Source organism: Neltuma alba, unplaced genomic scaffold (genome assembly GCF_004799145.2).
Source record: "Neltuma alba isolate B1F8T4 unplaced genomic scaffold, ASM479914v2 tig00000874_pilon, whole genome shotgun sequence".
In the NCBI taxonomy this organism is placed as follows: domain Eukaryota; kingdom Viridiplantae; phylum Streptophyta; class Magnoliopsida; order Fabales; family Fabaceae; genus Neltuma; species Neltuma alba.
The window spans coordinates 125083-139876 of NW_021632234.1; the positions used below are offsets into that span (position 1 = coordinate 125083).

The window sequence follows — 14794 nt, forward strand, 5'->3', positions numbered from 1 at the left end:
CAATTTTATTGGAAAAGTTGAGTCTAGACCGAACCAATATTCCCATAACCATAACCAGCTATGTCTTATGGGTAACACCTACCTTTCCGTTGACCAAAACCTAGCCTCTGAATATTACTATTTGACATGGAAGCTCTCTACTCTCATTGTCTCACTTCCACTTGATTTGCTGCTGTAATTTTCTCCTCAGCCATGGCTCTCGTAAGTCCTTCACATTTCTACTTATGCTTCTCATTTGTTTTTCTTTGGTACTTGATTCTTTGTGTGGTTTACTGTTTGATTGGAAAATTTAGTTCTTAAAATGAATATTTTTTGCTGTTTGAGATTTTACATTGAAGTTTTCAAAGCTTGATAACTGATTTTTCCCCATTTGTGTTTGAGTAAACGATGCAACCATAGTGGTTTTTTAAGGAAGTCTCCCCTGCCCCAAAGAACATTCCTATTCTGTCCTAATGATATCTTTAGCGGGTTATATAGTGCATAATCAATTATGCATGTGTGTTCTTTTAAACTTGAATAGTCATGGGCATTGCTTATTTGAATTCAGATGGACGCTTGGGATCAAATCTGTTATTGCTTTTGGATTATTCTTCCTAATGAGGGAATAAAAGCTAAAATAAAACCAAGTCTGATTAAGTATCAGCTTCTGTTTCATTTTACACTTTTGTCTATCTCTTCTCATTTATTCAATCATGTTTTGCTTACTTGCTTCTGTAAAGGTTTCTTGGTTTTTCCTGAAGTAATTCTATCCCCAGTTAAAGCATTGTATATGTGGAACAACTTATGGTTTTGCTTTTCCTGGAGTTATCAAAAAAAATTACAGTGTGCCGCTTTTGAGTAGTTAATTTTTCCCTTGCGGTGATTTAGGTTCTTCATGCGAGGCGTACAAACAAAAATGCTTTCAAAGCACTCATTGCTGCTGAGTACTTGTTGTCAAAGTTGAATTAGTGAAGAACTTTGAGATGGGTTTATCCAAGTAGACTCATGAATTTTTAAAGATGAACCCCATTGCATGACATGGTAGGGGCTGGTTTTATGTGCTCTGCGTTTCTATGGAATGATGTTTTGAATGGAATTTGATAGCATGGTCTTACTTATTTCAATTACTCATTTGAAGGAAGATAATCCTCTTTATGGCTCAACCTTGATTGAATATATAAGCAATGCAATTCTTAAAGTCTATTGATTGGCTAATTTAATCTCGATCACCAGATTCACTTACTCTAACAAATTGTCTAAGTAACAAGAGAATCCTATTAATTTAACCTGGGGAGTGTGGTTGACTGGTAGGGGCTTATCCTCCTTTAACCAAGTATCAAGAGTTAGATCCTCACCTTGGACATAGAAAGCTTTAAAACCCCGGGCCAGCTATCCTACCCATCAAGGTGCCTACAAGCTAGTGAAGAGATTAGTCACCGGATCCACAGGTGGATACCCTAGGATACTCACCCAAAAAAAAAAAAAAAAGAGATTCCTATTAATTTATTTAGAGGCAATTGGTATGAGTTATAACTTCAACTTGGCAGGCCCATATTGAGAAATGGATTGATTTTGCAACATTGGAGATAGATGCCAATATCTTGTGATGGTTTATACCTCGTGCTGGATTTTCTATGTACCTTCCTCTTGTCTGGATCTTTATTCTCTTACATTTTAGCCTTCCCAAAATAAAGTTATATATTGCGTAAGGGATGGAGACATAGTTTATGTTTTTTGAATCTTGTGTTTTCCTGTTATCTTCTTAAAGGCAGAGGAAAAAGCAATTTCTTCACTAAAGACGGCACTAGATGCTTTGAATATACATCTTTCTTCCAATACTTACTTTGTCAGACATCATGTTACGTTGGTTCATATCATTTTAACATGTAACTTAGTTTTTGGATTTACCCAAGTAATAACTAAGAAATTTACTTCTGAGTTCCCACATGTTGAGAGGTATTTTTAGACCGTGGTTAATCAGCCAAATTTCCAAAAGATTCTTGGTGAGGTGAAGGAAACTGAATCTGTCCCACCTGTTTAGTCTGTTAAAAAGCTTTACAGCCAAAAGAGCCTCCCAAGCAGAAGGTAAAAAAGGAAGCCAAGGTTGACAAAGAAGTGAAAAAAGAAGCAGCAAAACCTAAAGCAAAAGAAACTAGTGAAGAGGCACCAAAGCCCAAGCTAAAGAATTCGCTTGATCTGCTACCTCAAAGAAAAATGATTTTGGATGAATGGAAGAGACTATACTCAAACACAAAGTCAAACTTCTAGGAAGTTGCTATCAAGGGTATGTTATTTCAGTTATACTTAGCTTACATGTTGCAACTTAACAATTATTTGAAATTTTTTTCGCTTTTCTTTATTGGGTATGCAAGTTGAATTTTATTTCTTATTTGTAGGGGATATACTACTTTTGTCATACACGAGCTTATTTACCATTTCATTCTATTTAGTGAATTAGTCCAATTTCCTTTGATCCTTATATATTCTACAAATGGGTTTCTTGTGAGTGATTAGTTTGCCTTTCTTGATTGTTGACTTGGTTGTGTCATGGTTTTGAATCGTGGTCTACTGCAATCTGTCTATTGCAGTTGCTAGAATTCTATTGTAACAATGGCATAAAGGCATCAATTAGAACTGGGGGTAGTTGATTTCCACTACAATGTATTGCATTGGTGTAGTGTTGTGGCCACAACTTTGCAACACTATTCTGATACAGCCACTATAGGAGTAGATACGGAATGAGAATGAACACATTAAAGGCAGTTAAAGAAAGGATGGTGTATGGGTAGCAAAAGTAAAATCTACTGATGAATTCAATTGATGCTTGGAAGGAGGTGCTCAAAACGGTGAGAAAACACATTACGAAGAGGGATAAGTTAAAAAACTTAAGCAGTAGTGAAAAGGTACCCCTGGTTTGTCTACGGTAAACACTTGAGTGGTTTTGTCACCATTTTCCCCTCTTATCATAAGTTATGTGGATTTTGTCCTAAGTCATGCATTTATAATCATTTATACTCTTATAAACATCTCTACGAAAAAGTAACCAATTTCTTAATTTTTAAAAAATTCTGCACTGTATTGCTAGTTCAATTCTAATGTCTTGTTCATTTTACAGGGTTCTGGGACATGTACGACGATGAGGGATACTCTCTCTGGTTCTGCAACTACCCATATAATGATGAGAATACTATCTCATTTGTGACCTTGAATAAGGTGATTGGCTTTCTTCAATAGATGGATTTGGCACACAAGTATGCTTTTGGGAAGATGTTGATTATTGGCTTGGAGCCACCCTTCAAAGTAAAGGGCTTGTGGCTGTTTTGAGGAAAAGAGATCCCACAATTCGTACGTGATGAGTGCTATGACATGGTGAAATATCCTTTCTTAAACCCCTTTATGTGTGTATTTGGAAGTATTATGGTTCAAACGATTCACAAAACAAGCTCGTATATTAAAAATTTGTATTTAGTTATGCAGGTTACTATTCACTGGTTAGTTCCAGATTTTCAATCTAATTTTAAAAATTCACAACTAATTATAGAAAAATTATATTGAGGTAGTTCAAAATTTTATTTGACGCTCTTTTAATTCTTTATAGGAAAAAAATATATAAATATGTACTTAACCCTTGCCATTTCATACAGTTTATTTTGTAAACTTTATTGTTCATTTGATAAAAGCTGTACTTTCTAGATTCTCTATCCTAACTTTAATTAATCATAACTCTTAGTAAACACATCTACTTTAAATAATCTACAAAATGATACCAAATCTTATGAGCAAATTTGTTCATTTGCTTTCCTTCCACTCTGTCACTATTTCGTGGCTCATTTAGGGATAACTTATTCCACAATCTTGTATTAATAATTCATAATTAATTCTTTCCATGCGTAATTTCATTTTATCAATCCATAGACCATTCCTATACATCATCATAGCCAATTATACATGCCATCATAATTATTTAACATCACATAACATTAGTAGCATGTTCATGACATACATTGGCATAGAATTTATGCAATATAATATAATACATTTCCTTAATTCTTTCATTTTTTCCTTGCTTCCACTTCATAATTTCTTCTCCCATGCTCTTTGCGCCTATTATGGTTGATTAAGGAAGGGTGAGATTCAGGATAATCTCAGTAGCAAATATTACCTTTCATGCATGCAAGATAAATACAAGTGTATGATATGCTTGGTATCGCATACTCTCATACCTTAAAATATCATATTCATATGCTCAATATTTCAAACACACATAGCCATAAATTAAACAAGAAATAAATCAACATTTCATCAATCATGCTTTCATTCATCATCAAGCAACTTCAACACACAAGCATACATATCAACCATTCAATAAGGTAAGTTTACTACCTTGTGTCTTTAAGTTTTCTTTTGTCTTCTTTGGCTTCTTTTTACTACCAACCTTGAGGTTACTTTTTTAGCCTTTGCTATTCCTCTTTCTTGAAGTCTCATGTCCCTAAATGCATCAAAACATCATTGCTATTTATTCATTAGAGCCATAGTAACCAACAACATTAATACTTTGTTCTCTTTAAACCATATTAATTTCTAACTTTTGAGTTTGATTTCTAATCTTTCTAAAATTAATTCCACATGTCATTCCCCCATAATTCACCTTATTGAGGCCTCTAATATAGTCTTTGGTCTACATTCATCTCTAGTTCTTATTTTTGGGTTTCGAAACTTTACTAGAGTTTCTATCTTTCTCTTTTCTCAGTTTCAGAAAACTTTTGCTTTGCAATTTAGTCCCTGAGAATCTCTGTCCTTTCACGGAACTTCTAGGACTCCTTGATAAATCCCTATTTTAATATATTATTTGATATCTTTTTGGGGGATATTTATTAATTAAAGTAGGATAAATTACATTGATTGTGGATATTTTGGATTAAATATTGATTGCATGAAATTAGAAATTTAAAAGGAAATATTATCATATTTTTATCTCCTTTTAAATAATTAATTTTGGGCTTTATGATAGTATCTCAATTTTTCTTTTGCAGGGCTTACGAAAAAGGAAATTAAGATAATAAGAAAGCTGAAAGGAAGAAAGAAAAAATAAAAAAGGAAATTAGAGACACAAACAACTTGAGTATCAAGACGTCAGATTATTATATTTTAATTGATTCATGAAAAAAACAAAAAAGGCACCCTGGAATTCCACACACGCCGCCAATCCTCCTTTAAATTCGATTCATGTATCCAGTCCATCAATTGCCATATTCACAACCGCACTCATACACAGCCTTCACATCCTCCTCAACGCCATATGCACACGTTTCCAACATCAATTCACAGATATGCAACCACACCATCTGATTTCAACACCTTTCAACATCTTCCCTTCAATTCTCACCAGTAGCGGCGTGTCGTCCACCTCTTCCATAACCATCATCATCACCTTCGGCCTCTATTATTTCTCGTTCTTTCTGCAGAAATTTTCCACGCCTGCTCTCTCACCGCAGCCTCCATGAATTCTCATTATTTCAAACATATGTGGATTCTTCTAGGGCCATGGGAGGCTAATCCCATTAACCTTCTTGGAGATGGAGGGGTAGCTTGAGCTTGGAATTTCAACTAAGAAAGTATTTTAGTTTTCTAATTAATTTTCTCTTAGACTTCATTAGATTTTTCCTGTATTCGGAATATTCTTATTTGATTTGAAGACTGAGATTATGTGTTATAATTTCTATTAATTAGATTTTTGCAGTTTAGTTTGAGTTGTATTATTTGGGATTTAAATTTATATATATATATATTTCTTTTGCATTTATTAAAATTATTTTATCTGGTATGTTATTGGATTTTATGCTTGAAAATGTATCGCAATTAAGTGTGTTTGTGAGCATTCTTTGAGAGGAAAACAAGTTTTATTAACTCAATTTAAATTGCACATCAGGTGATTTTTAAAAGTGGCTTAATAATTTGATTACTATCTAGTGTTTAAGGCAGTCAAGTGTTAAGTTTACTTTACTCAAACCTTATTTGGGGTTGCTTTTTAACTTGGTGTGTTATTTTACTCCCATAGTTTTATCAAGCAAGGATAGTTATATTCCATTTTCAAGAAGCATTATCATAACTGATTTTCTAAAAATCCAAATTTATATTTTTCCTTCTCTTTTTATTAAAAATACAAAAAAAAAAAGAAGTTTAGAATTATTTCTTTATTTTCATAATTAGTTTTATAAAAAGAAAAAAAAATCCCTTCCCAAATTTTTTATTTTTAATGCTTTTGTCATTTTGTTAACTTAAGAACTAATAAAAGGCTCCTTAAAAAACACGACCCGAGTTGTGCTTTACTGCATAATTTGACTTTATTTTTTATTTAACCTAAGGTGACTAAAAAGGTTCAAATCACTCCTGCCACAGGGGATCTAGTAGTATGTCCTTTTTAGACTAATTTTGATACTTCTATGCCTAAAATTCGAGCTGTTACACATGGAGTTGTATGAGTGGACAAAAGTTGATATCATTGATGAAGCCCAAAAGGAACGTGTTAATCAGATGACTAAAGACCATGAACCTTTTGAAGGTGAAACCTTATTGGATGCCAAGTGCTTCAAATAATGCTACACTTGCACGAATGTTGATTTTTTTTTTTTAATAATATGCCTGTATTAGGATGTTCCACTTCCAATTATCTTTTGTCTATTTTGTTTTGTATTTTTAGTTGTTATTAAACTTACAAATGCAGTTTCTTAATGATACTTTTGAATTGAGATCATCCCACGATGCTGACTTACTATAACGATGAGTATGTTTTGAATACGATGTGAAGGACACTTGGTTACAAAGGTCACTTCGTTGGGGAAAGAGTTTATCACAAAGATACAAGTCTTGGTTGTTATGCACTTTTATTATTTTAATTTTTCCGTTGACAGGGCAATTACAAGATATACTTTTCTTTGATTATGTGACAAAAATGGAGTGTGATTTATATACATGTTTGGGTTAACATAAAATTAGATGAGAATAACATTGATTTTCCACGTTTGGTTGAGATAGAACTAGCCAACGATCTGAAAATATTAAATTATTTTTGTTGAAAGAAATGGCTTCAATTCTTTTATAACTTATGTCAAAAAGTTATTCATTATTATGATGGGATAATTATAATAAATTAGAGAAATAGTATTTCAAGTATTGAGGAATTTCAATGAAATTAATAATTAAAGTGCATTCACCAAAATGCCCTAATTTTTTTTTTTTTGGGTAGGTACAGGTATTCTCCTATTAAAAATAATCATGTTCAAAGTACTATCCAACACTAAATGTGGGTAACTTTCTTAGTAAAAATTCAAACCTTGATTCATCTCATTGTGGGGAACTAACTCCTTTCACTAGACCCAATTCCTATTGGTCAAATCCTAATTACTTTATAAAGAAAATCTTACTTTCGCCGTAGGGGTAAGAATAATCTAAGGTAGACTGTGACTGAGAGCTCGTAACATCCATAGGCTTAAAGCTTGAGCTTGTATACAACTTTTTTCTTTTTTGGTTTAGGTTTAAGCTTGCGAGAGATATGACCTCATTTGAATTTTTTTAAAAAAAAAAAACTTAATCTTTAAATAAACTTGAAAGATTAGGTTATAAGTTTTTAGGTCTAGCAAAGCCTATGTAATGGATTGAATAACGAGATTTTCTCTACATAAACTTGAATTTTCATAATAATCTATGTAACCAATTAAATGAAAACGTGCATTTACCGGGAAAAAAAAGTGCATTATGTCAGAAATATTATATAAAGAAAACAATCTAGGTATATGATTACATTTTCAGATGAAAATAATAAAGTTAATTACAAGGAAAAGTGTATAAAATTACCTTGATCTTACTTTGCAAAGCCCATATTTTGCTACTAAATTAACGTATAGAAAATTGATGGTGAGACAGCATAATCTGCTAATTCAATTAGGTAAGTCATCATGGAGAAGTTGTAAGACGAAAATAAAATTTTCTAGCAAAATCATGAAAAAATTAGCACCAGTAATGATTGAGATAATCAAAGAGACCTTTGGCTTGTCACAAAACAAAAAACAAAACAGAGAGACTTTGGCTCATATGAAATGCAAATACACCATGGAGACTCCCATTTTGATTTTGTGTTGCAGCCCCACAAAGTCACAGATTACAAAGGAATCTTATTTGCTCTAGCCATATGAAAAACATAGATTATTGTCTATGAGAGCCCATCTTTCAGACACAAATTCCTTGTTCAAAATTATGACTATAACAATTTGAAACTGCCGATTCACTTAATATCAAATTGACACCATCATTTTTTAAAATTCCAACATATAGCGGGTCACAGTTTTCATGACTCAATTGGTTAGACTAGCAATAAAATCAGTAACATAATAGTTAAATAAAAATAATATTTTATGTATAATTGACAACATTTATGTGTGTTTATATAAGAAATAAAATATTTAGGAATAAAAAAATCACAATATATCAATTTATCAGTATTGTTGCCCCACATAGCTATATAATATATATACGTATAGTTTTTAACACAATATAGGTAACAACTTGTTCTCATGCCTCAACGTTATTGCTTTAATTCGATGTCTACGGAGGCTATTAGGAGAGAGTGGTCGCTAGGCTTCCAAGTTAGAGGTTTATAGTTTGTAATTATTAGTTAGAGTATTTGATTTAGCTTTTTAAAGGTGAATTTTATGGCGTATGAGGCACATATGCGAGAGGATTCTATCTTGACTTGAGTAAAAATAGTTTTAAGAAACTAGAGATTTAATAACCTTCTTCTTTGCAATAGTTTGAACCCATTTGATATGATTAAGTTGTCTATTTAAGATAGGTGTTTGTGGTGCATTGGTTACACTCATTTCCTTTCATTACTGTGATTGGAGAACACAAAATTATGTTCAATTGTGATTTAGTACACACGGTTTCCAAGGTTTTATGTTGACAATGTTTACTTTGTAATGACTCTTTTCTCCATATACTTCATGTAGGGGGTGTTAGTGGCAGTTTTATCCAAGAAGGAGGTGAATTGGGTGATATAGAAAAATTTAACTTAATAAAAAGAATAATCAAATAAAGCAATAGAGATAAGTTTAGAAGGATTTTACCGAGGAAGAATCACACAAAAGTTTATATTGGTTCAGTCTCAACCACTTGACCTATATCCAGTCCTCAGAGTGCTTCTCAGCTTTCCACTAAATCCCAAGTCACTCTCAATCTCTCTTCCTTACTACTCGTAAGGTTATAATCTCCTCAAGAGTCCACACTCTTGAGTAACTCATAGATTTGAGTAAAAGAAATTACAAACTCTCTCACAGAGTATATATGTTAAGCACTTAAGCTCAGAACGTAAAAACAGAGTAATGAATGCAAAGATTAATTTTCACATAAGGTAGCTCAGTTCATTCAATCACTTCATTCAATGCTTTTCGCGCCATTTAAAGTTGGAGACTTTCAATTTTCCATTAGACACAAGAGCTTGTAGTCGTTGGAGTATCGATTGCGTGTGTCCGGTAGTTACAACAATTGTTCATAATAAATGCTTTTGACACAGTAGGTTGAGCCTATAATATAACTATTGTGCTTTGCAATCTGTAGAAGTGTCTTAGCAAGACTATAAGTTTTCTTCTCAAGTGATTATGAGTGAGTAACAGAAGAAATAATAATTCTTGGTTTTAATATAGGAAATGAAAAACATAAAATCAATCATTAGATATTCAGAAAGTAAAATAAATCAACTTGATCAAAGTCTTGATCAATAACATTATCGATTAACAGCAAGCAAATCAGACTCAAACAAAGAGAACATTTATCAAAGACATTATGGATTAATCGTTTACTTAACATGTGATCGATAAATGGTGAAATAGAGTCAACATATGATAATTAGTTAAAAAGCTTGTAATCTTGAGACATGTACTTTCTCAGTTTATATAAGAATATAAGATAATAAATAAAGGCTGAGAAAAGCTTGAAAATAGTATGAAAATATATTTTCTGAAAAGTATCATGAAGAGCAACTTAAATAAATATGTTGAAACTTTATCGAACAGATGATCGGTTATCATTTTATCAAACAGACTATTGATAAATTGAGTTATCATGGAAAAATATTTTTAAGCAAAATAATCTGAAACATAATCGATAAATCCTTGATCGATCAAGTTATCGCAAAAAGAATTCTAAAGGACTTAGACTAATCTTACAGAAAAGCATGGTGTTGATCAGTTAAATGATCGATAGTTAAATTATCGATTAAGTAATCAATCATTGTTGGTGAAAACTTGATTTTCAAAAAGAGACTTGATCGAACAGTTGATCGAGCAACAAAGGGAATTTTGTCAAACAACAAGTTGTTGATAAGAAGGTGATTGATAAGATTATTGATAATTCATAAAGCATTTCAAATAATATTTGAGTTAAAGAGACTTACCATTTATCTAAGTCATTATCAATTAACTCTTAATCAATAAGGTGATCAATTAACCTTTGTCAAAGGAGAGAAAGTTACCTGACAGCTTATCGATTAATGAATTATCCATCAGGTGATTGATAATTTCCTGAAAGCCCTTATATTAAAACGGTTTAATAGGTGATCGATAAACCTATTTATCTAGCAAGTTATCTAGCACAGTGAATCATCTAACAACTGATTAATAAAGCTTAACAGTGTTTGGACACATAACATGTCGTCAATTATCTAGCACATATTCGATTAACTAGTTATCGAATACATGGTGGATTAATATAGCAAATACAAAGAGAAACTAAATTACTTATTTTGTTATCATCAAAACCTTAAATCTAACATTCTCCACCTTTTTGATGATGATAAAATAGAAGATATAGAGATCATTTGAAGTACAGGTAAAAAAATTCACAAAAACAAGCATTAGTAAAAGACTGATGAACTGATAATGAACTGATTAAAAAAAAGAGATTTATGCATATATCAAAACAGAATCCAAGAACAATAGAATCAACATATACTAAAACATAACACAAAAATACCGAAAGTAAACCTAAACTAAGCCTAGTCTAAATCAAAATTCTTCTCCCACTTTTTGTTAGCATCAGACGAGATGGAAGAAGAAAGATGAAGGGAAGGTAGGATAAATAGGAAGTGGGGGTAATTAAGAAACTTGAGTGAGAGCTTGAGAAATAGGTGGGAGTAGTTGTAGTTGAGATTATGGTTGAGGGATTGAGATGATAGCAAGTAAGGTAGAGGGAGGAATAGTATGTGAGACAGAAGAGATTGAAATAGTAGTGATTGGTGTGGGATCTGATGTGGGTGCAGGTTCAATGAGTAGAGGTGAGGGTGGATGAGTGAATAGATCCTCATAAGAGAATGAGGTGCTTGGTGTAGAGAAATTGGCAGAGAGTAAGGCAACCATGTTTTTCAGTTCTTGAAGCTTCTTGTCCACAAAATCAAATCGTTAAGAAACTTTCTTTTCTAACACTACCATAGCTTGTCAATAGAGATCCATAACAATGTAAAGTCCTTCAAGTTTCTTGTCAGACATTTCTCTATATTCTTTGGCAGAGGCATACAATCTCTTTTGAAATTCCTGAAGCTCAGTGTGGAACAACCCTCTGATGTTATTCCCATAAAACAAAGGTATAGATGTTTGAGAAGGGTTTGTAGAGGACTGGGTTTCATCTTGACCTCTTGAAAGACTAGCAACTAGCTATTTCCCTTTCCCTTTATCTGCCCTCTTATGTGCTGGGTGGAAGGGCATTAGAATTTGTAGGTTATTCAACTGACTGATTCCAAAGATGGGAATTTGCTCTTTAATACTCCAGGTTCCAGATGTGCAATGTCATGCACTGAGAGAAAGTATAAAGCCAGCTGGGGATAAGGAATAGGGGTGCACTTGGATTTAAAGAGTGTGAAATTCTTCATCTCACTGAAAATTAACCCTCCAATATTTATCTTCTCCCCACTTATAATCCTTACCAGCAGGATATAGTCATCTTGAGTCAGATAAGAGAAGCTCTCGGACTTATTCACCATACTCCTAAAGTAAATATAGTGGATTATTTTATAATAATCATACATTTTTTTTGGATGAAAACTTAGTTCTCCAAGATAGGCATCACTCTACATTAGGATTTTGTAGGCCTTCACAGCATTCATGTCAGGTCCTTTGACATGGTCTTTAGTTCCAGAAGCTCATTTATCTTAGTTGCGTCCAGAGTGATGGTTCTACCTCTGAGTTTAGTGGAGGCAGTTCCTCACTATATTGTTCTCTTCATCATACTCTTCTATCACTTTCATGTTGCAATCAAATCTTCTAACTACCTCAAGACAATAACCTTCTCTAATGCTTAACCAATTGGAGTAGTATTCTACTTGTTCAGACAGATCCAATCAAATTTTCTCATTGGTTTTCAAACTATTCAAGTCTACAAATACTACTGGGTAGAATTTTCGTGTGGCAAAATCTGTCTTATACTTTCCCATATTGACATCCTCATCCAAATTGCCAATCAAAAATTCAGTAGTGGATTGAGGATGATTACCTTGACTAAGAGCCTGATGAGACACCCCTTCACTAGCTCTTTGCTTCTTATGTCTCGATTGCTTGGGTACTAAGATTTTCAAGGTTGCGTCCACAACTTTCTGAAAGATTTACTTGTCAGACTCAGTTTCTGGTCCTTCAAAGATTGCAAGTAGTTTGGATTTTGACCGAGTTTGCCTTTTGCTTGGTGTTAGTTGAGAAGAGCTCTAAGACTGACTTTCTCTGATCTTTAGTGTCCCACTCCTCTGGGATTTTTCTTGCCTAACCTATGGTCTATACTTTGTTTTAACACTCAAAGGAGTAGTCTCTTTAGGAGAAGCTTGCTTTCCAGTAGTTTCTTCCTTACTTGACCCTGGTTGCTTTACTCTTTTCATTTTTTATGAAAGATGATCTTTGAGAGAGATGATCGGTGAATGTTGAGATAGGAGAGGTTTAGAGTTATCGAGAATTCTTAGAAGGTGTTTTTGAGTGGAGTTCGGTGAGAAATTTAATGGAAGAGGAGGGATCTTAACCATTATTGAGAAACAGGGGTAGCAGTTATCAAGTTAAGGTTCTGTAACTAATGAGGAAATTTCAAATTCTTACACTTAAAACACTGAGTATTATCGATCAGGTTATCAATTAAGACATGATCAATCAACTAATTGATAATATTGAAGAACAATAATAACAATATGAACAGTTATGGAACACGTTATTGAATAAGCATTAATCGAACAAGTGATCGATAAGTTATAGTTAGAAATCATACCTGCTCATGTTGATCGATAAGTTGATCGATAAATTAATGTTCAATCAAGTGATTGATCAACCTTACCTTTTTAAGCTAATTTCTGTTTTGGACAAAGTTTCTCCTTAGTTGATCGAACCTGTGTTTGATGATTGATTTATCAAACATGTTATCCCAAATTTGCTAGCTGCTATTCTCCATGGGCTTCAACATGCCTTAGTGATTGATAATTTGATCCATAAATGCCATTATCAATCATGTGATCAATAATTGTAGGTATTCTTGGGGCATGATTATCGATATCTTCATCAAACATTCTATTCTATGTTAACCTCTATTTTTCAGTATCAAAACAGAGTTTCCTGTAAAATAAATTTCTATCCACTATGATGCTTAAGTTAGCTTTCTAATCATCAAAACATTAAATTTAAATATTCAAAATAAATAGATAATATATAATTTCTTACAACTCATTAGGCTTTACCATTCCCAATTCTCTTCTAAAGTAATTAAACTTCTGTTGGTCAAGGGGCTTTGTGAAGATGTCTGTGATTTGATATTCAGTAGGAATGAAATCCACCTTCACATCTTTCTTTTGAACATGATTTCAAATGAAGTGATGTCGAACATCAATGTGCTTAGTTCGAGCATGATGAAGTGGATTCTTCGACAGACTAATTGCACTCATGTTGTCACATAGAATTTAGATATCCTTCAACTTGATTCCTAAATGTTGAAATTGTTGTTTTAACCACAATATCTGAGCATAATAGCTTGTAGTGGCAACATATTCTGATTTTGTAGAAGATATGGCCACAGTATTTTGTTTCTTTCTTAACCATGAAACTAAACATCCTCTGAGGAATTGGCATTATCCACGAGTATTTTTCTTGTCTGTTTTTTAACCTCTATGGTCAGCATTTAAGTATCCTATTAAATATTTTTCTCCTTTCTTTGAATACCATATTCCCAAATTAGGTGTTTTGACAAGATATCTGAGGATTCTCTTCATGTGATTCCTTGGGAGCTAACTGATATCTGGCACACATCCCTACTGTGAACTAAATATCTAGTATGCTTGCTGTAAGGTAGAGAAGCGATCCAATCATTTCTCTATACTTAGTCAAATTCACATCCTTGCCCTTCTAGTCTGCATCCAAGGATACGGTTGAGCTCATTGTAGTATTTGCACTCTTTGCCTGCTCCAGACCATACTTCTTCAGAAGTTTTTTTAGATACTTCGTTTGAAATATGAATATCCCATTCTTCCTTTGTTTGATCAAGATTTTCTTTGTTGTTGTTATGGATGTAGCATTTACCTCTGAAGATCTTTAGATGAGCCAGATTCAGTTTTCTTCCTTTGTATAGCTCTTATGGTGTTTTTCCTAGTAGCATTCTAATATATGCTCTCTTGGAGATGTAGCATGCTGTACTCGTGGCTTCTACCCATAATAATTGTGAAACTCTAGCTATCTCCATGAGTACTCTATTATTTCTTTCCACAACTCCATTTTGTTAAGGTGTTCTTGGTGCTAAGAAGTTATGGTCG

The 14794-nt window shown here is 33.0% G+C and overlaps 1 pseudogene; it reads left to right on the forward strand.

Moving 5' to 3' along the window:
* Positions 1-192: 192 nt before the first annotated feature.
* On the forward strand, positions 193-6576 carry LOC114747305 (elongation factor 1-gamma-like; annotated as a pseudogene).
* The last annotated feature ends 8218 nt before the right edge of the window (positions 6577-14794 follow it).